The sequence below is a fragment of the Schistocerca serialis genome, chromosome 6, assembly GCF_023864345.2.
Source record: "Schistocerca serialis cubense isolate TAMUIC-IGC-003099 chromosome 6, iqSchSeri2.2, whole genome shotgun sequence".
Taxonomy (NCBI): Eukaryota; Metazoa; Arthropoda; class Insecta; order Orthoptera; family Acrididae; genus Schistocerca; species Schistocerca serialis.
Genome location: NC_064643.1, coordinates 561,197,579 through 561,222,794, shown reverse-complemented (window position 1 = coordinate 561,222,794; position 25,216 = coordinate 561,197,579). Strand labels below are relative to the sequence as shown.

The 25,216-nt window shown below is 38.9% G+C and overlaps 1 protein-coding gene across 1 annotated transcript in view; it reads right to left on the bottom strand.

The window, feature by feature from the left end:
- The window catches only part of LOC126484985 (probable RNA-binding protein CG14230), a 90,754-nt gene extending 66,006 nt beyond the window's left edge, over positions 1–24,748 (bottom strand). The window contains 2 exon segments of the mRNA XM_050108591.1: positions 6,232–6,446; positions 24,643–24,748. The gene's annotated coding sequence lies outside the window, so the exon portion shown is untranslated.
- Positions 24,749–25,216: the final 468 nt, after the last annotated feature.

Sequence of the window (25,216 nt, the reverse complement as noted above, 5' to 3'; positions counted from 1 at the left end):
ACAGTAAGTTGACACATTTTACATATTTTCATTCAAAAATGTCACATGGAATAATGTTCTGGGGTAACTCAACTTTAAGGAAGTAAGTGTTCATTGTTCAAAAATGTGCTGTAATAATAGTATGTGGTTTTCATCTATGATCCCTTTGTAGACATCTGTTTAAGGAGTTAGGCACTCTGACTATTGCTTCGCAGTATATTTTTCCCCTGTGAACAATCCAACAAGTTCAAAAGGAAGAAAGATGCACATAATTACAAAACCAAAAGAAAAAAATTATATTCATTACTTTACATTAACAAAAAAAAAGAGAGAAAAGAAAAGAAATGGGTGTACAATGCTGCCAACAAAATTTCTGATCACTTACCCAATGATATAAAATGTCTGACAGACAGCAAAGTTACACTGGAAAATAAGCTTCCATTTCATACGAGAATTTATAATTCTGCAATGATTAAAAGGTACAGCGCAGAACCAGAGTAGACACAGAATGGTAAGGACAGAGTAATATTAAAGGACAGGGTACTGAAATTGTGGGGAACTTCAAATACCAATGCAGTGTGATATTGGTGACCGAGGGTGGTGGCAGAAATCGGCAAAAGGATATAACAGTACAATGCATTTTACCAGTGTATGAGGGGCTTAGTCTGAGGAAGAAAGATACCAATGAAGTTAAGGAAGTGATGTTCAAGACATATTTTACTTTACAGTACAGTTGACCTATGCAGTGGAGACCTGGACAACAGTGAGAAGAAAGAAGAGTAGAATCCAACCCCAAGAAACGAAACTCTTAAGAAATATGTTAGGAAAAACAAAGATAGAGACAGTCATAAATGAAGATTTTAGGGACAAAACTGCAGTAGAAAAGCTGAATAAGAGAACTGAGAAGAACAGATTAAATAGTTTGTACTTGTAAAGAGAATGTAAGATGGAAAACATAAAAATGAATGATGGAAGCCAAGTTTGAGGACATGAGGGAGATCCAGAGCAAGCTGTTCTGCTTCAGTAAAGACCAGTTTATGGTGATGGAATCTGCACTAGAACAAAACAGTCATAAAAGAAAAATAGTGGAAAAACATGGGAAAATGGAGATGGATCTTAAATGTTTCAACCCAGCCTGATGCTGGATGAAGATGAAACAAAGACAACAATGAGTACATAAAAAACTATTTGCAGATGATCAGCATGTAGCTACATTTTCATAGGAATGTGTAATATGAACGTAAAATGACTTGTTCCACATCATTATAATTAATGATACAAATGATCCATGGAACATGAAACTAACTCAAGGGTTATCATCTACATATGTAGTAATGAGATATTTACCCAATTACTCTTTGAATTTCAAAAAGGTGACTCTACTGAGACAGCTATTTACACATTTACTGAGTGTATAACAAAAGCTTCGAATGATCAAATATTACCATTTGGGATTGTCTGTGACTATGTCAGTCACAACACACTACAAGAAAAGTTATGTTTTTATGGAATACATAGTTCAGCAAACGCCTGGTTTATTTCTTATTGAACAAACAGAATGTGGAAATTTATCTTAGGCTGTTAAAATCATCTGCTGGGGGATAAATTACAATGGAAGTCCCACAAGGTTCGATCCTGGACCCACTACCGTTCTTGGTGGTCAACTGAAGTTTGCAGTACCACCCCATTCACTTTTAGTGACATCATCATGGTGCAACATATCTGAAATGGTTGCATCTGCAGTAAGCATGTTAAGAGTATGTGATGATGCTCTCTAGTGTGGCATATTTATGTTTCTAAATTGTTTGTGTACGACGTTAATGATACACAGGACTGCTTTAGTTCTGTTGTAAAAATAATATTACAAGTGTTTGTGGTAAGTCATTTTGATGTTTGCAGTTATGGGAATAGATTCATTTCAGGATCTGGAATTATTAGTGGGGTGAGGCATTTATGTCTGGAGATTTAAATCTGTGCTTTTTTTTTTTTTTGTTAGTTATGATTAGGAAAATGAAGTTCACAGGTAATTTGCTGTACGCCCGCGGGTCATGACTTGTTGACAGCAATTAAATTCTTTCATGTTTGTGGGGACACTACCAGGGGACGCTGTCTTATCATAGGCACCTTCAGTGGTGGGCAGGGGTGTTTGCGTGCTCCGATTAAGCCGAGAGCTGAGCCGGCAGTAGCGTAGCTACTGGTAGGGTCACCCAAGCGCTGGATTGGTCTCGACAGAGAAGACAGGTGAAGTGTGTCCCACAACATAGAGTGGAGGGGAGGGGGGTGGGGGCCTCTATAGGTGTAGGGAAGCCAACCCTCCTAGAGGAGTGAACCATAAAAAAAAATCGAGGTCCTCCAAGATGGGGGTTGAGCGTGAGTCTAACAACCTCACCCTGGAAAAAAACTTGTTATAGAACCAAAGGACAAAGAAAGACGGGTGGATGTAACAGGTAAACGGCCTTGGCAATGGAAACAGCACACGAATAGGTGCTGGAATGTGAGAACACTGAACAAGCCTGGTGGACTACAAAATCTGAAAAAGGAAATGAAGGAATATAATGTGAATAGTAACATCTGGGACACACACTGTTTTACAGCTGCGGAAGCAAAGGCGGCACAGGTTTTCTGGTTGATAATTCTCAAAAGGCTGCCACAATGAACTTTAAGTCTGTTAGCAAAAGACACTGCGTATTACAAATGAAAGCCCGTTTCTTCAATATATCTTTCATATGTACATATACACCAACAGAAGATGCAGAGTCGGTGGAAAAAGATGTATTCTATGAGCAACTGGAGCAGGAAATAGCAAGGCTGGCAAAGCATGATGTTAAAGTGGCCATGGGGCACTTCACAATGCTCAAGTAGGAAAAGAAATTGCATACGGAAAAATGGCTGGTAAGGAGAGTCTATGTGAAGTCTCTAATGATAACAGTATCAGACTAATTGATTTTGCCATGAACAATAACATGATTATTAAAAGCACATGAATGCAAAGGAAGGATATAAGGGAAGTTACATGGAGCTTCCCAGATGGGATCACAGAAAATCAGATTGATCACATACTCATAGATAGACAACTTGCTTCAGATATATAAGAGGTGGATAGCTGTCGTGGTGCAGATGGGGATAGAGATCATTATTTGGTAAGAATCAAATACAGACAGAGGATAGCCAATTATAGACAGATCAAGAAAGCTATCACACTAAGGTTTGATGATACCAAGTTAAAAAATGATGAAAATATAGTACAACAGTATAAAACTATCTTGACAAATAGACTTAATGAAGCCGAAGACCGGCTAGGAGAGGATATTGAAGAAAGATGGGAAACGGTTAAAGGAATAATACATGAGACAGCTGGAACTGTACTGTAGAGGAAGAAGCAATCAAGAACCCAGAGATGGTTTGATGAAGACTATAGGAGGAACATAGAAGAAAGAAATGAGGTAACAAAAAGAATGCTGCAGAGGAGAACTAGAGGTACTGTAGAAGAGTACCGGGAGAAGAGAAGGGAAGCAGATAAGGAATGTAGGAGGAAAAGGAGAGACACTCAAAAACAGTGGACTGATGAGTTAGAAGAGAGAAGTACTGTTCAAGAAACAAGGAAATTCTATATTAAATACATAAGGAAAGGATTCCAACCCAGAGCAGTCTTCTGTAAAAATAAGGAGGGAAATCTGATTGGAGGAAAAGAGCAGACTTTAGACAGATGGGTAGAGTGTTTTAGTGAACTACTGCATGCAGAATCGGAAAACGAAGGTGGGGTAGGTGCCGGTATGGCAAAAGAGGTAGAGCAGGGAGTACACAGAGATGAAGAGCACCAGGGATCAGTAGCAGAACCTGCACTGGAAGAAGGTAAAGTTAGTATCAAGACTCTTAAAAACAATAAAGCTCCAGGAGAAGACAATATTACAGCAGAAATGATAAAATATGATGGAGAAAAACTAGTAAGGATTTTGCATCAGGTTATAGTGGAAATATGGTGGAAAGAAAATATGCCGAAACAATGGAGCACTGCAATACTCTGCCCTATACATAAGAATCATGACAAAGCTGACTGTGGGAATTATAGAGGAATTGCACTACTCTGTCTAGTATATAACATATTAGGAAAAATCATGGCTGGACAGTTAAGAACATATGTAGAAGAGTATCTAGGAGACTACCAGTGTGGTTTCAGAACTAACAGATCCACTACAGACCAGATTTTCACTATCAGATGGATCCTTGAAAAATGTTATGAGTACAACACCAATGTCCACCAGCTGTTCATTGACTTCAAACAAGGTTATGATAGTATCAAAAGGGATCAACTTTGGAAAGCAATGTAAAAGGTAGGAGCCCCTAACAAACTGACAAGATAGGTTCAAATTACTTTAAGAAGAACAGTATGCAAAGTAAAGATCAAGGGCACTTTATCAAAGGCATTTGAAGTTAACCAAGGACTGTGGCAGGGTGATGTGCTCTCCACTATTCTGTTTAATGTTGCCTTGGAGAGTGTAATGCGAAACACACAAAGCAACAACCCTGGGAGAACACTGTTTAATACAGTGGCTGAGGAGCTTGCATATGCGGATGATATTCATTTGTTATCCATGAGGAAACAGGACCTCGAGGAAAAGCTTGAAAAAGTAGAAAGATATGGTGGAAAGATGGGGCTGACCATCAACCAATTAAAGACCTAGTATATGTTAACATCTAGGAAAAGCTATAGTAAGGAGAAAAAAGCATGACTTTGAATGGAAAATAATATGAACAGTGTAAGAGCTTTAAATATCTTGGGTCACTGGTAACTGACTATAATAATAGGAGAGAAGAAACATATGCAAGAATTGCAGTTGGTAACAGGAGCTACTTTGCACTGGTTAAAGTGTTTAAAGCAAGGAGCCTTAGCAGGGATCAGAAGCTGACAGTGTATCACACAGTAGTTATACCTGTGGTGTTGTATGGTTCGGAGACCTGGACTATGACACGTCTTGCTGAGATAGGAAAGGAAGATACTTAGGAAAATCTATGGGCCAGTGAATGATAGGAATTTTTGGAGAATCAGAAATAATAAGGAGATCAGAGAGTTGTACAACAAACCAGATATCGTGACTGAAATAAAGAGTAATAAGACTGCGTTGGTTGGGACATGTAGAAAGAATGCTGGAGAACAGAACAGTCAAGACAGTTTTCAAAGGAAAACCCGGTTGATGTCGTATAAGGGGCAGACCAAGGACCAGATGGCTAGACAAAATGGAAGAGGACTTGAGAAGGATGGGAGTGAGAAGATGGAAGAGCCAAGGCAGCCACCAGAAAAGAGTCGGCGGAGGTGGTCCAGGAGGCCAAGGCCCAACAAGGGCAGTAGTGCCAAGGAGTAGTAGTAGTAGTAGTAGTAGTAGTAGTAGTAGTATGTTTGTGCGGAAGGTATGAGATTAACCAAAGCTACTGTTGCTCAGTATGGTGAAGTATGTGGAGAAGGTATTAGATTGGGCAAATCTCTTGCATCTCGGACCATTCTATGTGGAGAGGTTCCCAGTTTGAGAATTCTAGGCTGGCCATTCGAGACAGTATGTTGATGATATGATATATATATCTGTGTGTGTGTGAGTGAGTGTGAGTGTGAGAGAGAGAGAGAGAGAGAGAGAGAGAGAGAGAGAGAGAGAGAGAGAGAGAGAGAGACAGAGAGAGCACGCGTATGCACACACAAACAGGTGAATAAGTATATTTTTACAGTTCATTTTAGCTGTAGCATGTAGAGTATGTGAATTTATGTGCATAACTGTATGTTCCTTGTATTTCAAAATTGGTGTTAATGCAATTTTTCCCCAAATTTTTGGGTTATGTTATTAGTGGTAGGTAATTATGCTGGATTGTGATTGGTAGGTAACATGGAGTATGTTCCACCTAAATTGCTGGAGTTACATTTTTGTATCAGGTGTATCATTGATTTTGATGTTGTGGTAATGCAAACTTTGTGTCAGCTATATAAATCAATAGAAGTGCTTAATACCCTATGTGTAAAGTTATGTGTGATTTTGTAGCATTGTGGACTTACTTTGAGTTAAACAGATAAAGTGAAATACCTGGTACCAGTTTTTGGAGCTGTGTGTGTGTGTGTGTGTGTGTGTGTGTGTGTGTGTGTGTGTGTGTGTGTGTGTGTTTGTCTGCACTATACAGATCACGTGAGGCCAAAGCCCTCAATTCCAGTGTCATTCTGCTAGTTTCACTTTATTTCTGCAATGAAATATTCTGCATATTATTTGTGCCTACCAGCATGTGTAATGTCATATCATGATTGCCATATTGTATAAGCTTGAAACTGGTATGTCTGTCATCTTGATGATGTCCTAAGTCAAAGTCAATGTATGGTACTACAATCTTCAGTATCCTGTTCTTGGTTTATGTTAATGATCCACCATTTCATTTGTATTAGATCCATAATTAGCCCCATTTGCAAATGGTACAACCATTCTTCTGAAGACAAGCTAAAAAACATCAACACAGAAAATAATAAACAATATGTTTGTGAAAATTACTGTTTGATTTTGTACAAAGGGTTTAATTTTAAACTTTGGAAAAAACATAGATTATCCATCTCACCACCTATTTACATAGTGTGCCAACAAAAAATAATAAACAGGGTTGAATATTCTAAATTCTTAGGTATGCGTATTGATAAAAACTTGAAAGCAGAAAAAGAGTTTAGGTTCAGTTGCATCTGTCATAAGAATAATTGCCAACTTTGTTGGTAATCAAAAGAAGTCTGTAAGATAACATATTTTCATTCACTGGAATAATGTTCAGGGGTAACTTCTCACTTTAGAGTTATGAGCAGCTTTCACTAATATAAATTTCGCAAGCCTGTCTCTAAGCAGCTTGGAATATTAGCCACATTCTCATACTACATGTATTCAGTTATGAAATCTGCTTTCAAAAACCCATCTGAGTTAAAAATAAAATAACAGAAATATTCACACGTACACCACTAGAAGGGGAAATGTCCTGCATTACCCTATAGTGAATCTATCTTTGGCACAGAAAAAGGTGGTACATGCAATTGTAAAAGTGGTTTATAATTTACCTAAAATAAAATGGCTCACAGATAGCAGAGGTGTTTTGAAATGTAGATCTAAGATGTTTCTCCTCAACTACTCTCTCTATACTTTAAAAGTAATCTTGAATGCAAACAGTATTTTTTTACAGAAAAAAATCTTGTATCTAGCCAGAATGTCGTCATATGAATACCACATTTTTTTACTCACTGGAAAAAATAATCACAGAATGGCAAAAATACATCAAATGTATCCAAATTAAATAAAGGAAAAAGAGACACTGTGTAACGTTTGGCCTTTGTAGATGACATGGTTACATTAACAAACAAAAATGATAAAACCAAACTACCATGAAATCTACAAAACCAGTCTCCAAATTTCCTATAAAAAAAAAAAAAAAAAAACAAATCTCAGGATACAGACACCAAATCAACAGGAAAACCATCACTGGAAGCACAGGATGGAAAAATCCCACAGGTCTCTCACCTCATGTACTTAGGAGAGGCCATCCAGCCCACAGGACGGAACACGGTCTTCATCAATCTGACAAGGAATCACTACCACAAAAGAATGGTACCTCATAATGCAAAACTATGACACTATACCATGATTATTTTGGAAGGAGGAGGAGTTTAGTGTTTCATGTCCCGTTGACAAGGTTATTAGACACAAAGCACAAGCTCGGATTAGAGAAGGATGGGGAAGGAAATCAGCCATACCCTTTCAAAGGAACCAGCCCAGCATTTGCCTGAAGTGATCTAGGGAAATCACGGGAAACCTAAATCAGGATGGCCAGATGCGGGATTGAACCATTGTCCCCTGAATGCGAGTCCAGTGTGCTAACCACTGCGCCAGTTCACTCAATGATTATTTCAGAAGAAGCCTTGTATGCAGCAAAATCCACAGTAATTAGAAGGTTGACAAAAAGTCTTGAAATTTAGAAACAAGAATAAAAAGTTCTTAGAAAAACCTATGGTACTGTTCTCCAAGCTGGAACTTGGGTTTGTCAACCTACAGACGAACTCTATGAAAAACAGTTTAATTTGGGAAAAGATGTCACGTGTTTGGATGGGTGAAAACAGACTCACTAAAACATTTTTTAACGTCATTAATGCAGCAAATTAAAGGCTAGTTGGAAGGAAAAAAAGAACACAGGAAAACCTGGAATGACTGAAAATTTCAGAAGGAATTATGGACAAAGAACAATTAAAAAAAGTAAAATTAGATACTGGAAAATTGAACAAATCTCAAGAAAAGAAATAGGGAAAAAATGGACAGACCAAAGGAAGCAAAAACACAAGGAATTAATAAGGAGGTTTTGGGAAGAAGGAAAAAAAGAAAACAAGTGAAGCTGTCAAGTTCACATCCTCTCCTACAAGGGAATAATTGGAAAATATATATATTCTATGTTTGATTCACTGACATTTTTATCGTCAACATTAATGGAATAGTAAAATATGTGCTGCTGAAAGAATCAGATTAGCAAACGAGACATTAAAAGTAGTTTGGCTAGTTCCACGTTCCATGAATCACTTGCAAGATAAATCATAATGATGTGGAATGAGTCATTTTATATTCATATGACAAATTATTTTGTAAAAAAAGGTTACACGTACATCATTTGCATGTGTTTTTATTTTTAATTTTTTTTAAAGCATACATATGTGAGTTAGTAATTCCTACCCACACCTTTTACACATTACAATAATAGAATTCATACTACAGAACAGGATTGGTCAACAGGATACTTTATCAGCCTGTTTTCAAATTTTACTTTGCTTTCTGTCAGACATTATACATCACTGGGTAAGTGATCAAAAATTTTGGTGGCAGAAAAGACTCAATAATACTTTTTTGGACATTATTCAGCCTGCTATTACATCTGTTGCCGTATGAATGTTTGGACTGATTGCAACAAATGGCTCTGAGCACTATGGGACTTAACTTCTGAGGTCATCAGTCCCCTAGAACTTAGAACTACTTAAACCTAACTAACCTAAGGACAACACACACATCCATGCCTGAGGCAGGATTCGAACCTGCGACCGTAGCGGCCACGTGGTTCCAGACTGTAGCGCCTAGAACCGCTCGGCCACCCCAGCTGGAGATTGCAACACTATTCTCAACCAGTAAGGGGGAAAGATATGACAAACCACAGTGTCACTATACCATCAAGCCCATAAAATCTTGGTATATCTAGGAAAATATTGTGATTAACACAGCCGAATGCCTTACATAAGTCACATAAAATGCCAAATAGCACAATTTTGTTATTTAATGCTTTTCATATCTGGTGAGTGGACATTAGAGAAATAGCTTGAATGTGCTTCACAGAACCCTCTGCCAGGCACTTAATTTTGAATTGCAGAGTAATCATGTTGGTGTATATGTACCGAGGATATCATTATTGCTCAGGTTGGATACTATTCTAGAATATATCTTTTGAAAAATTTATTAACTGGGCAGCAAAACAACTTACAACTGCCAAAATAGGGAGGATACAAAATGTAGGCTGATAACAGAGGGAAAAGCATTTCTGAAAATGAGAAATTTCTTAAGACTGAATATATTTCTGACACGGATAAGTATCTTCTTAGGGTTTATGACTGAGATGCAGCCTCAAAGGGGAAGCAAAACACATTCAAAAATGTGTTAGGTACTTCTTATCGAACAGTAATTTGCATTGGCTGAATAGGTTACAGAACTCATACCTACAATGGTCCCAAACAAAAAATTAATTGTGCAAATGCATACACCACTAAAACACCACAAAATCATAGGTTTACATCCATGAGATCTGAGACTGGAATGTGTATTTGGACAAGAGTCTGTCTAAAAAAACCAGAAAATGGTATTAGTACACCCAAGCAATAACAAAAAGTGAAAACCATATTACTGTGTATTTGCAGAATCATCATCACTGGTTGCATTTATACGACTGCACTCTACTGATCATAAAATGGTACTGAACCCTAACTCAAGAGTAGTGATAAGGACTATGCATCATAACATGAAATGATTACATATGGCACAAAAAAAACACTGTATATATTCAGTTGTGACAGTTAAGTATAGCTGTTTGTTTATTTTGTAATGGTCACAGGTTCAACTAACTACAATATCAGCAAAAAAATCAAACAGGCTAAGTCATGGGCAGTACAGGACACATATAATTATAATATATTCCTGAAATTGTATGGTGGTGATCTGCAATAACTGATGGAAACTTCACAAGCCAACATCGCTAAAACATGTATTCTTATTGTTTGATGGGTTTCAGCAATCATGTTGTCATTATTGGATCATATGCTTTAAAAAATTACAACATATTGTCTAAAGTTCTAGGATTGGAACCAAGTGATGCTCTTAAATGTATTTTCCAGCTCCTCAAAATAAATTTTGACAACTGTTTCCCATCCGTAGTGATAAAGAATCCCTGAGATACACTTCAAAGTAAAATAAAAATAGGTAGAGATAAACCATGGTACACTCCCAAGCTGGAAAACATTAAGTGTATTATTTTGCTGCCATATGACTCAGCTAAAACAGCAACAGCTGCCAGGGCCAAAGATATGTTTCATTCTTATGATCTGAAAGATACAAGAATGTAAAGGAAGGAAGCAGAAGCAGCCATATAATGTTAGGTTCCTTTCTGATGCCCACGACCCATGCAAAGCAGGCATCAGTTACAGAACACAGGAAAAGCCCCGTTTCCCCATTAAATGCTTGCAGCCCTGATGATTTTAGCAAACATTTTATTGATGTTGTTGGGAATAATGTGGCTGGAGTAATAAATTTTAGAAATTGATATTACAAGCAATATAAAGCATTAGCAACAGTTACGCCTTGACAAGGTGGAAGATCACAGAGTTGTTGTTGTTGTTGTTGTTGTTGTGGTCTTCAGTCCTGAGACTGGTTTGATGCAGCTCTCCATGCTACTCTATCCTGTGCAAGCTTCTTCATCTCCCAGTACCTACTGCAACCTACATCCTTCTGAATCTGCTTAGTGTATTCATCTCTTGGTCTCCCTCTACGATTTTTACCCTCCATGCTGCCCTCCAATACTAAATTGGTGATCCCTTGATGCCTCAGAACATGTCCTACCAACCGATCCCTTCTTCTAGTCACGTTGTGCCATAAACTTCTCTTCTCCCCAATCCTATTCAATACTTCCTCATTAGTTACATGATCTACCCGTCTAATCTTCAACATTCTTCTGTAGCACCACATTTCAAAAGCTTCTATTCTCTTCTTGTCCAAACTATTTATCATCCATGTTTCACTTCCATACATGGCTACACTCCATACAAATACTTTCAGAAACGACTCCCTGACACTTAAACCTATACTCGATGTTAACAAACTTCTCTTCTTCAGAAATGCTTTCCTTGCCATTGCCAGTCTACATTTTATATCCTCTCTACTTCGACCATCATCAGTTATTTTGCTCCCCAAATAGCAAAACTCATTTACTACTTTAAGTCTCTCATTTCCTAATCTAATTCCCTCAGCATCACCCGATTTAATTCGACCACATTCCATTAGCCTTGTTTTGCTTTTGTTGATGTTCATCTTATATCCTCCTTTCAAGACACTGTCCATTCCGTTCAACTGCTCTTCCAAGTCCTTTGCTGTCTCTGACACAATTAAAATGTCATCGGCGAACCTCAAAGTTTGTGTTTCTTCTCCATGGATTTTAATACCTATTCTAAATTTTTCTTTTGTTTCCTTCACTGCTTGCTCAATATAGAGATTGAATAACACCGGGGAGAGGCTACAACTCTGTCTCATTCCCTTCCCAACCACTGCTTCCCTTTCATGTCCCTCGACTCTTACAACTGCCATCTGGTTTCTGTACGAATTGTAAATATCTTTTCACTCCATGTATTTTACCCCTGCCACCTTCAGAATTTGAAAGAGAGTATTCCGGTCAACATTGTCAAAAGCTTTCTCTAAGTCTACAAATGCTAGCAATGTAGGTTTGCCTTTCCTTAATCTAGCTTCTAAGATAAGTCGTAGGGTCAGTATTGCCTCACGTGTTCCGATATTTCTACGGAATACAAACTGATCTCCCCCGAGGTCGGCTTCTACTAGTTTTTCCATTCGTCTGTAAAGAATTCGGGTTAGTATTTTGCAGCCGTGACTTATTAAACTGATAGTTCGGTAATTTTCACATCTGTCAACACCTATTTTCTTTGGGATTTGAATTATTATATTCATCTTGAACTCTGAGGGTATTTCGCCTGTCTCATACATCTTGCTCACCAGATGGTAGAGTTTTGTCAAGGACTGGCTCTCCCAAAGCTGTCAGTAGTTTTGATGGAATGTTGCCTACTCCTGGAGCTTTGTTTCGACTCAGGTCTTTCAGTGCTCTGTCAAACTCTTCACGCAGCATCATATCTCCCATTTCATCTTCATCTACATCCTCTTCCATTTCCATAATATTGTCTTCAAGTACATTGCCCATGTATAAACCCTCTATATACTCCTCCCACCTTTCTGCTTTCCCTTCTTTGCTTAGAACTGGGTTTCCATCTGCACTCTTTATATTCATAAAAGTGGTTCTCTTTTCTCCAAAGGTCTCTCTAATTTTCCTGTAGGCAGTATCTATCTTACCCCTAGTGAGATAAGCCTCTACATCCTTACATTTGTCCTCTAGCCAGCACTGCTTAGCCATTTTGCACCTCCTGTCGATCTCATTTTTGAGATGTTTGTATTCCTTTTTGCCTGCTTCATTTACTGCATTTTTATATTTTCTCCTTTCATCAATTAAATTCAATATTTCTTCTGTTACCCAAGGATTTCTACTAGTCCTCGTCTTTTTACCTACTTGATCCTCTGCTGCTTTCACCACTTCATCCCTCAAAGCTACACATTCTTCCTCAACTGTATTTCTTTCCCCCATTCCTGTCAATTGTTCCCTTATGCTCTCCCTGAAACACTGTATAACCTCTGGTTTAGTCAGTTTATCCAGGTCCTATCTCCTTAAATTCCCACCTTTTTGCAGTTTCTTCGGTTTTAATCTACAGTTCATAACCAATAGATTGAAACATGGTTCCTAAATCTCTCTCTTACCATTATATAATCTATCTGAAACCTGTCAGTATCTCCAGGCTTCTTCCATGTATACAATCTTCTTTTATGATTCTTGAACCAAGTGTTAGCTATGATTAGGTTGTGCTCTGTGCAAAATTCTACCAGGCAGCTTCCTCTTTCGTTTCTTACCCCCAATCCATATTCACCTACTACGTTTCCTTCTCTCCCTTTTCCTACTGACGAATTCCAGTCACCCATGACTATTAAATTTTCGTCTCCCTTCACTATCTGAATAATTTCTTTTATTTCATCATACATTTCTTCAATTTCTTCGTCATCTGCTGAGCTAGTAGGCATTAAACTTGTACTATTGTAGTAGGTGTGGGCTTTGTATCTATCTTGGCCACAATAATGTGTTCACTATGCTGTTTGTAGTAGCTTACCCGCATTCCTATTTTCCTATTCATTATTAAACCTATTCCTGCATTACCCCTATTTGATTTTGTGTTTATAGCCCTGTAGTCACTTGACCAGAAGTCTTGTTCCCAGAGGACATAGTAAAAATCATGAAAGATTTTAAATGCTCCATTTGCAAAGATGTAAAGACCAGAGAAAAATAGTGTCACAAAATTTTAACCTTGGATAACTGATGCCAGTAGGAACCAAAATTACTAATGTTGTGTAGGTCGACAACATACAATTTTTAAACTATGGAAACTTGGTGCCACATACTCCAATTGGCAGTGGATTGCCCTTTTGCCCTTCGTCGGTTGACGGGCAGTGCTATGGTTGTCCGAGTTCACACATGCAAACATCCCTCCCACCTTCACTGCTCCAACGTGATACACACACGTGTCAATTGGTAGAATGCTGTATGTCACCACCTCATGTCAGAGGCATTCACATGTAAGCTTCGCTTCGGAGCACACACGTCACCTGCGATTTACTCATACAGTAAGCATGGCAGCACAGTATTAATTTGAAGAACAATGAGATATGGTTTTTATTTATGGACTAGCTGACGGTAATGTGCATGAAGTTCGACAGTCGTATGAGGAACATTACCCAAAAAGACACCACCCACACCTGCAACCATTTACAGCAATTCACCGGCTACTTGGCGAAAAAGGCTCGCTTGCAGGATATCATGGTGATGCCGGAAGACCTTGAACACAATGGGATATTGCATTTGGAGAGACTGTTTTGAGGAATGACGGGACAGTATCCATTTAGTTTCCACCCTGCCCAAGGCCAAAATCCTGTGGCGGACAATGAAGACAGGCTAGGGTTTTGCCATTGGTTTCTGCGACATGTTGCACGAGATCCCGACTTCCCTGCCACTGTGTTGTCTACCGACAATTGCACCTTCCATCAGGATGGCCTTTACAACACTCAAAACATTCATTACTAGGCAAGGGGAAATCCTCATGTCACATAAGTCCACAGACACCAGGAACGATTTTTGCTCAACATTTTGGCAGGCACTGTGGGTGACCATTTGATTGGGTCAGTCCATCTACCTCCTCGACTTGCCAGGGCAAATTACCATCATGCCTTGCAAGAAACTCTACCCTATAGTGAATCTATCTTTGGCACAGAAAAAGGTGGTACATGCAATTGTAAAAGTGGTTTATAATTTACCTAAAATAAAATGGCTCACAGATAGCAGAGGTGTTTTGAAATGTAGATCTAAGATGTTTCTCCTCAACTACTCTCTCTATACTTTAAAAGTAATCTTGAATGCAAACAGTATTTTTTTACAGAAAAAAATCTTGTATCTAGCCAGAATGTCGTCATATGAATACCACATTTTTTTACTCACTGGAAAAAATAATCACAGAATGGCAAAAATACATCAAATGTATCCAAATTAAATAAAGGAAAAAGAGACACTGTGTAACGTTTGGCCTTTGTAGATGACATGGTTACATTAACAAACAAAAATGATAAAACCAAACTACCATGAAATCTACAAAACCAGTCTCCAAATTTCCTATAAAAAAAAAAAAAAAAAAACAAATCTCAGGATACAGACACCAAATCAACAGGAAAACCATCACTGGAAGCACAGGATGGAAAAATCCCACAGGTCTCTCACCTCATGTACTTAGGAGAGGCCATCCAGCCCACAGGACGGAACACGGTCTTCATCAATCTGACAAGGAATCACTACCACAAAAGAATGGTACCTCATAATGCAAAACTATGACACTATACCATGATTATTTTGGAAGGAGGAGGAGTTTAGTGTTTCATGTCCCGTTGACAAGGTTATTAGACACAAAGCACAAGCTCGGATTAGAGAAGGATGGGGAAGGAAATCAGCCATACCCTTTCAAAGGAACCAGCCCAGCATTTGCCTGAAGTGATCTAGGGAAATCACGGGAAACCTAAATCAGGATGGCCAGATGCGGGATTGAACCATTGTCCCCTGAATGCGAGTCCAGTGTGCTAACCACTGCGCCAGTTCACTCAATGATTATTTCAGAAGAAGCCTTGTATGCAGCAAAATCCACAGTAATTAGAAGGTTGACAAAAAGTCTTGAAATTTAGAAACAAGAATAAAAAGTTCTTAGAAAAACCTATGGTACTGTTCTCCAAGCTGGAACTTGGGTTTGTCAACCTACAGACGAACTCTATGAAAAACAGTTTAATTTGGGAAAAGATGTCACGTGTTTGGATGGGTGAAAACAGACTCACTAAAACATTTTTTAACGTCATTAATGCAGCAAATTAAAGGCTAGTTGGAAGGAAAAAAAGAACACAGGAAAACCTGGAATGACTGAAAATTTCAGAAGGAATTATGGACAAAGAACAATTAAAAAAAGTAAAATTAGATACTGGAAAATTGAACAAATCTCAAGAAAAGAAATAGGGAAAAAATGGACAGACCAAAGGAAGCAAAAACACAAGGAATTAATAAGGAGGTTTTGGGAAGAAGGAAAAAAAGAAAACAAGTGAAGCTGTCAAGTTCACATCCTCTCCTACAAGGGAATAATTGGAAAATATATATATTCTATGTTTGATTCACTGACATTTTTATCGTCAACATTAATGGAATAGTAAAATATGTGCTGCTGAAAGAATCAGATTAGCAAACGAGACATTAAAAGTAGTTTGGCTAGTTCCACGTTCCATGAATCACTTGCAAGATAAATCATAATGATGTGGAATGAGTCATTTTATATTCATATGACAAATTATTTTGTAAAAAAAGGTTACACGTACATCATTTGCATGTGTTTTTATTTTTAATTTTTTTTAAAGCATACATATGTGAGTTAGTAATTCCTACCCACACCTTTTACACATTACAATAATAGAATTCATACTACAGAACAGGATTGGTCAACAGGATACTTTATCAGCCTGTTTTCAAATTTTACTTTGCTTTCTGTCAGACATTATACATCACTGGGTAAGTGATCAAAAATTTTGGTGGCAGAAAAGACTCAATAATACTTTTTTGGACATTATTCAGCCTGCTATTACATCTGTTGCCGTATGAATGTTTGGACTGATTGCAACAAATGGCTCTGAGCACTATGGGACTTAACTTCTGAGGTCATCAGTCCCCTAGAACTTAGAACTACTTAAACCTAACTAACCTAAGGACAACACACACATCCATGCCTGAGGCAGGATTCGAACCTGCGACCGTAGCGGCCACGTGGTTCCAGACTGTAGCGCCTAGAACCGCTCGGCCACCCCAGCTGGAGATTGCAACACTATTCTCAACCAGTAAGGGGGAAAGATATGACAAACCACAGTGTCACTATACCATCAAGCCCATAAAATCTTGGTATATCTAGGAAAATATTGTGATTAACACAGCCGAATGCCTTACATAAGTCACATAAAATGCCAAATAGCACAATTTTGTTATTTAATGCTTTTCATATCTGGTGAGTGGACATTAGAGAAATAGCTTGAATGTGCTTCACAGAACCCTCTGCCAGGCACTTAATTTTGAATTGCAGAGTAATCATGTTGGTGTATATGTACCGAGGATATCATTATTGCTCAGGTTGGATACTATTCTAGAATATATCTTTTGAAAAATTTATTAACTGGGCAGCAAAACAACTTACAACTGCCAAAATAGGGAGGATACAAAATGTAGGCTGATAACAGAGGGAAAAGCATTTCTGAAAATGAGAAATTTCTTAAGACTGAATATATTTCTGACACGGATAAGTATCTTCTTAGGGTTTATGACTGAGATGCAGCCTCAAAGGGGAAGCAAAACACATTCAAAAATGTGTTAGGTACTTCTTATCGAACAGTAATTTGCATTGGCTGAATAGGTTACAGAACTCATACCTACAATGGTCCCAAACAAAAAATTAATTGTGCAAATGCATACACCACTAAAACACCACAAAATCATAGGTTTACATCCATGAGATCTGAGACTGGAATGTGTATTTGGACAAGAGTCTGTCTAAAAAAACCAGAAAATGGTATTAGTACACCCAAGCAATAACAAAAAGTGAAAACCATATTACTGTGTATTTGCAGAATCATCATCACTGGTTGCATTTATACGACTGCACTCTACTGATCATAAAATGGTACTGAACCCTAACTCAAGAGTAGTGATAAGGACTATGCATCATAACATGAAATGATTACATATGGCACAAAAAAAACACTGTATATATTCAGTTGTGACAGTTAAGTATAGCTGTTTGTTTATTTTGTAATGGTCACAGGTTCAACTAACTACAATATCAGCAAAAAAATCAAACAGGCTAAGTCATGGGCAGTACAGAACACATATAATTATAATATATTCCTGAAATTGTATGGTGGTGATCTGCAATAACTGATGGAAACTTCACAAGCCAACATCGCTAAAACATGTATTCTTATTGTTTGATGGGTTTCAGCAATCATGTTGTCATTATTGGATCATATGCTTTAAAAAATTACAACATATTGTCTAAAGTTCTAGGATTGGAACCAAGTGATGCTCTTAAATGTATTTTCCAGCTCCTCAAAATAAATTTTGACAACTGTTTCCCATCCGTAGTGATAAAGAATCCCTGAGATACACTTCAAAGTAAAATAAAAATAGGTAGAGATAAACCATGGTACACTCCCAAGCTGGAAAACATTAAGTGTATTATTTTGCTGCCATATGACTCAGCTAAAACAGCAACAGCTGCCAGGGCCAAAGATATGTTTCATTCTTATGATCTGAAAGATACAAGAATGTAAAGGAAGGAAGCAGAAGCAGCCATATAATGTTAGGTTCCTTTCTGATGCCCACGACCCATGCAAAGCAGGCATCAGTTACAGAACACAGGAAAAGCCCCGTTTCCCCATTAAATGCTTGCAGCCCTGATGATTTTAGCAAACATTTTATTGATGTTGTTGGGAATAATGTGGCTGGAGTAATAAATTTTAGAAATTGATATTACAAGCAATATAAAGCATTAGCAACAGTTACGCCTTGACAAGGTGGAAGATCACAGAGTTGTTGTTGTTGTTGTTGTTGTTGTGGTCTTCAATCCTGAGACTGGTTTGATGCAGCTCTCCATGCTACTCTATCCTGTGCAAGCTTCTTCATCTCCCAGTACCTACTGCAACCTACATCCTTCTGAATCTGCTTAGTGTATTCATCTCTTGGTCTCCCTCTACGATTTTTACCCTCCATGCTGCCCTCCAATACTAAATTGGTGATCCCTTGATGCCTCAGAACATGTCCTACCAACCGATCCCTTCTTCTAGTCACGTTGTGCCATAAACTTCTCTTCTCCCCAATCCTATTCAATACTTCCTCATTAGTTACATGATCTACCCGTCTAATCTTCAACATTCTTCTGTAGCACCACATTTCAAAAGCTTCTATTCTCTTCTTGTCCAAACTATTTATCATCCATGTTTCACTTCCATACATGGCTACACTCCATACAAATACTTTCAGAAACGACTCCCTGACACTTAAACCTATACTCGATGTTAACAAACTTCTCTTCTTCAGAAATGCTTTCCTTGCCATTGCCAGTCTACATTTTATATCCTCTCTACTTCGACCATCATCAGTTATTTTGCTCCCCAAATAGCAAAACTCATTTACTACTTTAAGTCTCTCATTTCCTAATCTAATTCCCTCAGCATCACCCGATTTAATTCGACCACATTCCATTAGCCTTGTTTTGCTTTTGTTGATGTTCATCTTATATCCTCCTTTCAAGACACTGTCCATTCCGTTCAACTGCTCTTCCAAGTCCTTTGCTGTCTCTGACACAATTAAAATGTCATCGGCGAACCTCAAAGTTTGTGTTTCTTCTCCATGGATTTTAATACCTATTCTAAATTTTTCTTTTGTTTCCTTCACTGCTTGCTCAATATAGAGATTGAATAACACCGGGGAGAGGCTACAACTCTGTCTCATTCCCTTCCCAACCACTGCTTCCCTTTCATGTCCCTCGACTCTTACAACTGCCATCTGGTTTCTGTACGAATTGTAAATATCTTTTCACTCCATGTATTTTACCCCTGCCACCTTCAGAATTTGAAAGAGAGTATTCCGGTCAACATTGTCAAAAGCTTTCTCTAAGTCTACAAATGCTAGCAATGTAGGTTTGCCTTTCCTTAATCTAGCTTCTAAGATAAGTCGTAGGGTCAGTATTGCCTCACGTGTTCCGATATTTCTACGGAATACAAACTGATCTCCCCCGAGGTCGGCTTCTACTAGTTTTTCCATTCGTCTGTAAAGAATTCGGGTTAGTATTTTGCAGCCGTGACTTATTAAACTGATAGTTCGGTAATTTTCACATCTGTCAACACCTATTTTCTTTGGGATTTGAATTATTATATTCATCTTGAACTCTGAGGGTATTTCGCCTGTCTCATACATCTTGCTCACCAGATGGTAGAGTTTTGTCAAGGACTGGCTCTCCCAAAGCTGTCAGTAGTTCTGATGGAATGTTGCCTACTCCTGGAGCTTTGTTTCGACTCAGGTCTTTCAGTGCTCTGTCAAACTCTTCACGCAGCATCATATCTCCCATTTCATCTTCATCTACATCCTCTTCCATTTCCATAATATTGTCTTCAAGTACATTGCCCATGTATAAACCCTCTATATACTCCTCCCACCTTTCTGCTTTCCCTTCTTTGCTTAGAACTGGGTTTCCATCTGCACTCTTTATATTCATAAAAGTGGTTCTCTTTTCTCCAAAGGTCTCTCTAATTTTCCTGTAGGCAGTATCTATCTTACCCCTAGTGAGATAAGCCTCTACATCCTTACATTTGTCCTCTAGCCAGCACTGCTTAGCCATTTTGCACCTCCTGTCGATCTCATTTTTGAGATGTTTGTATTCCTTTTTGCCTGCTTCATTTACTGCATTTTTATATTTTCTCCTTTCATCAATTAAATTCAATATTTCTTCTGTTACCCAAGGATTTCTACTAGTCCTCGTCTTTTTACCTACTTGATCCTCTGCTGCTTTCACCACTTCATCCCTCAAAGCTACACATTCTTCCTCAACTGTATTTCTTTCCCCCATTCCTGTCAATTGTTCCCTTATGCTCTCCCTGAAACACTGTATAACCTCTGGTTTAGTCAGTTTATCCAGGTCCTATCTCCTTAAATTCCCACCTTTTTGCAGTTTCTTCGGTTTTAATCTACAGTTCATAACCAATAGATTGAAACATGGTTCCTAAATCTCTCTCTTACCATTATATAATCTATCTGAAACCTGTCAGTATCTCCAGGCTTCTTCCATGTATACAATCTTCTTTTATGATTCTTGAACCAAGTGTTAGCTATGATTAGGTTGTGCTCTGTGCAAAATTCTACCAGGCAGCTTCCTCTTTCGTTTCTTACCCCCAATCCATATTCACCTACTACGTTTCCTTCTCTCCCTTTTCCTACTGACGAATTCCAGTCACCCATGACTATTAAATTTTCGTCTCCCTTCACTATCTGAATAATTTCTTTTATTTCATCATACATTTCTTCAATTTCTTCGTCATCTGCTGAGCTAGTAGGCATTAAACTTGTACTATTGTAGTAGGTGTGGGCTTTGTATCTATCTTGGCCACAATAATGTGTTCACTATGCTGTTTGTAGTAGCTTACCCGCATTCCTATTTTCCTATTCATTATTAAACCTATTCCTGCATTACCCCTATTTGATTTTGTGTTTATAGCCCTGTAGTCACTTGACCAGAAGTCTTGTTCCCAGAGGACATAGTAAAAATCATGAAAGATTTTAAATGCTCCATTTGCAAAGATGTAAAGACCAGAGAAAAATAGTGTCACAAAATTTTAACCTTGGATAACTGATGCCAGTAGGAACCAAAATTACTAATGTTGTGTAGGTCGACAACATACAATTTTTAAACTATGGAAACTTGGTGCCACATACTCCAATTGGCAGTGGATTGCCCTTTTGCCCTTCGTCGGTTGACGGGCAGTGCTATGGTTGTCCGAGTTCACACATGCAAACATCCCTCCCACCTTCACTGCTCCAACGTGATACACACACGTGTCAATTGGTAGAATGCTGTATGTCACCACCTCATGTCAGAGGCATTCACATGTAAGCTTCGCTTCGGAGCACACACGTCACCTGCGATTTACTCATACAGTAAGCATGGCAGCACAGTATTAATTTGAAGAACAATGAGATATGGTTTTTATTTATGGACTAGCTGACGGTAATGTGCATGAAGTTCGACAGTCGTATGAGGAACATTACCCAAAAAGACACCACCCACACCCGCAACCATTTACAGCAATTCACCGGCTACTTGGCGAAAAAGGCTCGCTTGCAGGATATCATGGTGATGCCGGAAGACCTTGAACACAATGGGATATTGCATTTGGAGAGACTGTTTTGAGGAATGACGGGACAGTATCCATTTAGTTTCCACCCTGCCCAAGGCCAAAATCCTGTGGCGGACAATGAAGACAGGCTAGGGTTTTGCCATTGGTTTCTGCGACATGTTGCACGAGATCCCGACTTCCCTGCCACTGTGTTGTCTACCGACAATTGCACCTTCCATCAGGATGGCCTTTACAACACTCAAAACATTCATTACTAGGCAAGGGGAAATCCTCATGTCACATAAGTCCACAGACACCAGGAACGATTTTTGCTCAACATTTTGGCAGGCACTGTGGGTGACCATTTGATTGGGTCAGTCCATCTACCTCCTCGACTTGCCAGGGCAAATTACCATCATGCCTTGCAAGAAACTCTACCCGGCCTACTTGAAGATGTTCCCCTGGACATAGGGCTATGCATACGCTTGCAGCACGATGGGGTGCCCGCACATAAGTCATGCTGTGCATGGATATTTAAACGATCTCTTTGATGGCCTGGTAATTGTCAGAGGTGCTCATAGGACATGGCCCCCACAATCACCAGCCCTCACGCCACCAGACCTTTTACTGTGGGGATTCTTCGAGGTTCCAGTTCAAACACCCAGACACGACCCACCTAGAAATGAAGAGGAATTAATGGATCGCATTCAACATGCCACCAATCACATCAGAGCTATGCCAGGAATCTTTGAAAGAGTTTGGCGAAACATTGTTCGACATTACAAAGCTTGTGTTGCATCCGAGGATTGCCAGCTCGAGCATCTGCTTTAAGTAAAGAAGGTCCTAGCTAGAAAAAAGGCCCTTCTCAGAACTGACATAATTTGTAAAAGACTTTCTGTATGCGAACTGGCAGGTGTTGATGGGTTTGTTCCCGGTACGTCTTATCATGACACTACAATGGATATGTCGGGATCCCGGCAGATTCGCCTCAAGAGTGGAAGGCTGGTGCACTACCACAGAGCATGGGGGCCACCTCAAATACATCACGATCTCCGGCAGGCAAAGCATTCACAGTCATGTGTTGTCTGGAGCATCCGGTAACATGGCAATCCCACAGCCAATTGGAATGCATGGTGCCAAGTTTGCGTAGTTCAAAAATTGTGTGTTGTCAGCCAACACAATATAAGTAATTTTGGTTCCTACTGGCATCAGCTATCCAGGGTTGAAATTTCGTGACAATTTTTCTCCACCCTATATATGGCATGATGTGTGCTGAATTGAAGAAAACAGTATTTGACATCGCTGAAACCTTGGTTGCTGCCATTAACCAGTGCCTTGGGGTTGGTATTTTTGCAGACTTCTTAAACCGGCAAAGACAGTACCAGTGTATAAACAAAGTGATCGTAACAGTCCAGCCAGATATAGACCAATTTCCATAATACCTATACTAGCGAATGTGATTGAAACTATAACGACGAAACAACTGTTGTGTTATTTCAAAGACAACAGCCTGTTCCTGGACAACCAACAAGGACTTTGAAGAGGGAAATGTAGATTTACTACAATGCTTGGTGTAATAACAAAAATAGTGGATGCATTTGAAGAAAAGAACTGCAGGGCTTCAGTTCTTTGTGATCTAAACAAGGCATTTGATTGCATTTTTTGTAAGATACTATTAGAAAAATTAACTCTTACAGTATAAAGGGTGTCCCTTTTTGAAACTGTCATCTTACCTAAGAGACTGGTGGCAAAGTGTCTGTATCCAAGTTGGTTGGTTTAAAGAGGGGGGAAGGGACCAAACTGCATGGTGATCCGTCCCTGTATCCAGGGAGCAATGTCTTGTGAAAAGGCACTTGAACACTGTGAATCACACAGCTCCATACTTGTCCATCTGCTGTTTTTAATATTGGTCAATGACTTAAGATGTGACAGCCATGCTCTGCTCTTTGCAGATGATACAACATTAATGACTAAGCGTAGAAATTCAGCTGAGGCACTACAGGATGCCAATATTCTTTTTGAAATAGACTAATGAGTGCGCTCAATCAACAGCCACTATACTCTGTAAATGAATTTTTCTCTATGAGCAAGGTTCTAAACTGGTCAACATGATACCATCACATGTGAAGCCACAAACTGGAAACATTTAAGAGCTGTACAATGTTGTTTACTACCATTATTTATAACATCAGTGTTGTGTAATGCTTCTTGTCCGTTATCTTAGTTTTAGTAGTAGTTTCAAAAATATAAATGCTAAGATGTGATGTAATCTATTCGGCCATGGAGGGTAAACGATGCTCACTTAGTAATAGTAATATTTTAACGCATAAGATCCGATGATGACAGCATGCCTCTCTCGAACCTCGGACTATGAAGTTTTCAGCTGTTAGCAGTTCATTGGTAATCGTGTCACATTTCCTTTGTAAAATGATGTTTACTACGCCAACGGGTAAGTAACGCTAACCGTCTTGGTAATAAACAGCGGCCGAGAGCAACCACAAACTGTTGGACTGAACACCAAGTTCAGTAAGTTAGTAATTATTTCTATGCAGATAAATTACTTTGATTCTAACACTTTCAAATGTGGTGCCAAGCAAACCAAGGAAAATTTGTGACGTCAAATAGGATCTGATGCATTAAGTGATGAAAAGGGCGTTCAACAGGTGCAAATTTTAACTTATTCATCTACTACAGACAATGGATCACGGTTTAAGCTTATGTCGAATATTGAGAGATCTATCATGTCAACATAAGTTAGCACGTGCTACTGCCAACCAAAAGAACAAAAAAACAAAGCATAAATGCAACATACCTCTATACACAAGTTGACACCTACACAGTAAAAAATACTGAGCCTGTTACTGCATAACATTAATAACAAGTCCTCCTCGCCTGTACACAAACAACACGTTCCCACTTCCCACTGTCTCTCACACGCAGTGTACACATCTCAGAGATCACACTTATCGCACTGTGCTTGTACCACAACAACCAGTGTTGCCAGATCCAAAAAAATAAAATCGAAGGTTTAATAAAGCCGGGATCACACCTGCAACGAAGGTGTCGCCACAGCTAGCGGCATACTCCAGTTACATGTGTAAACTCCCAGTTTTTAGTGGCGCAACTTACGAGACGCATCTTTCGTCACATCTCTGAAAGTTCAGCTTGATTGTACACTCCTGGAAATTGAAATACGAACACCGTGAATTCATTGTCCCAGGAAGGGGAAACTTTATTGACACATTCCTGGGGTCAGATACATCACGTGATCACACTGACAGAACCACAGGCACATAGACACAGGCAACAGAGCATGCACAATGTCGGCACTAGTACAGTGTATATCCACCTTTCGCAGCAATGCAGGCTGCTATTCTCCCATGGAG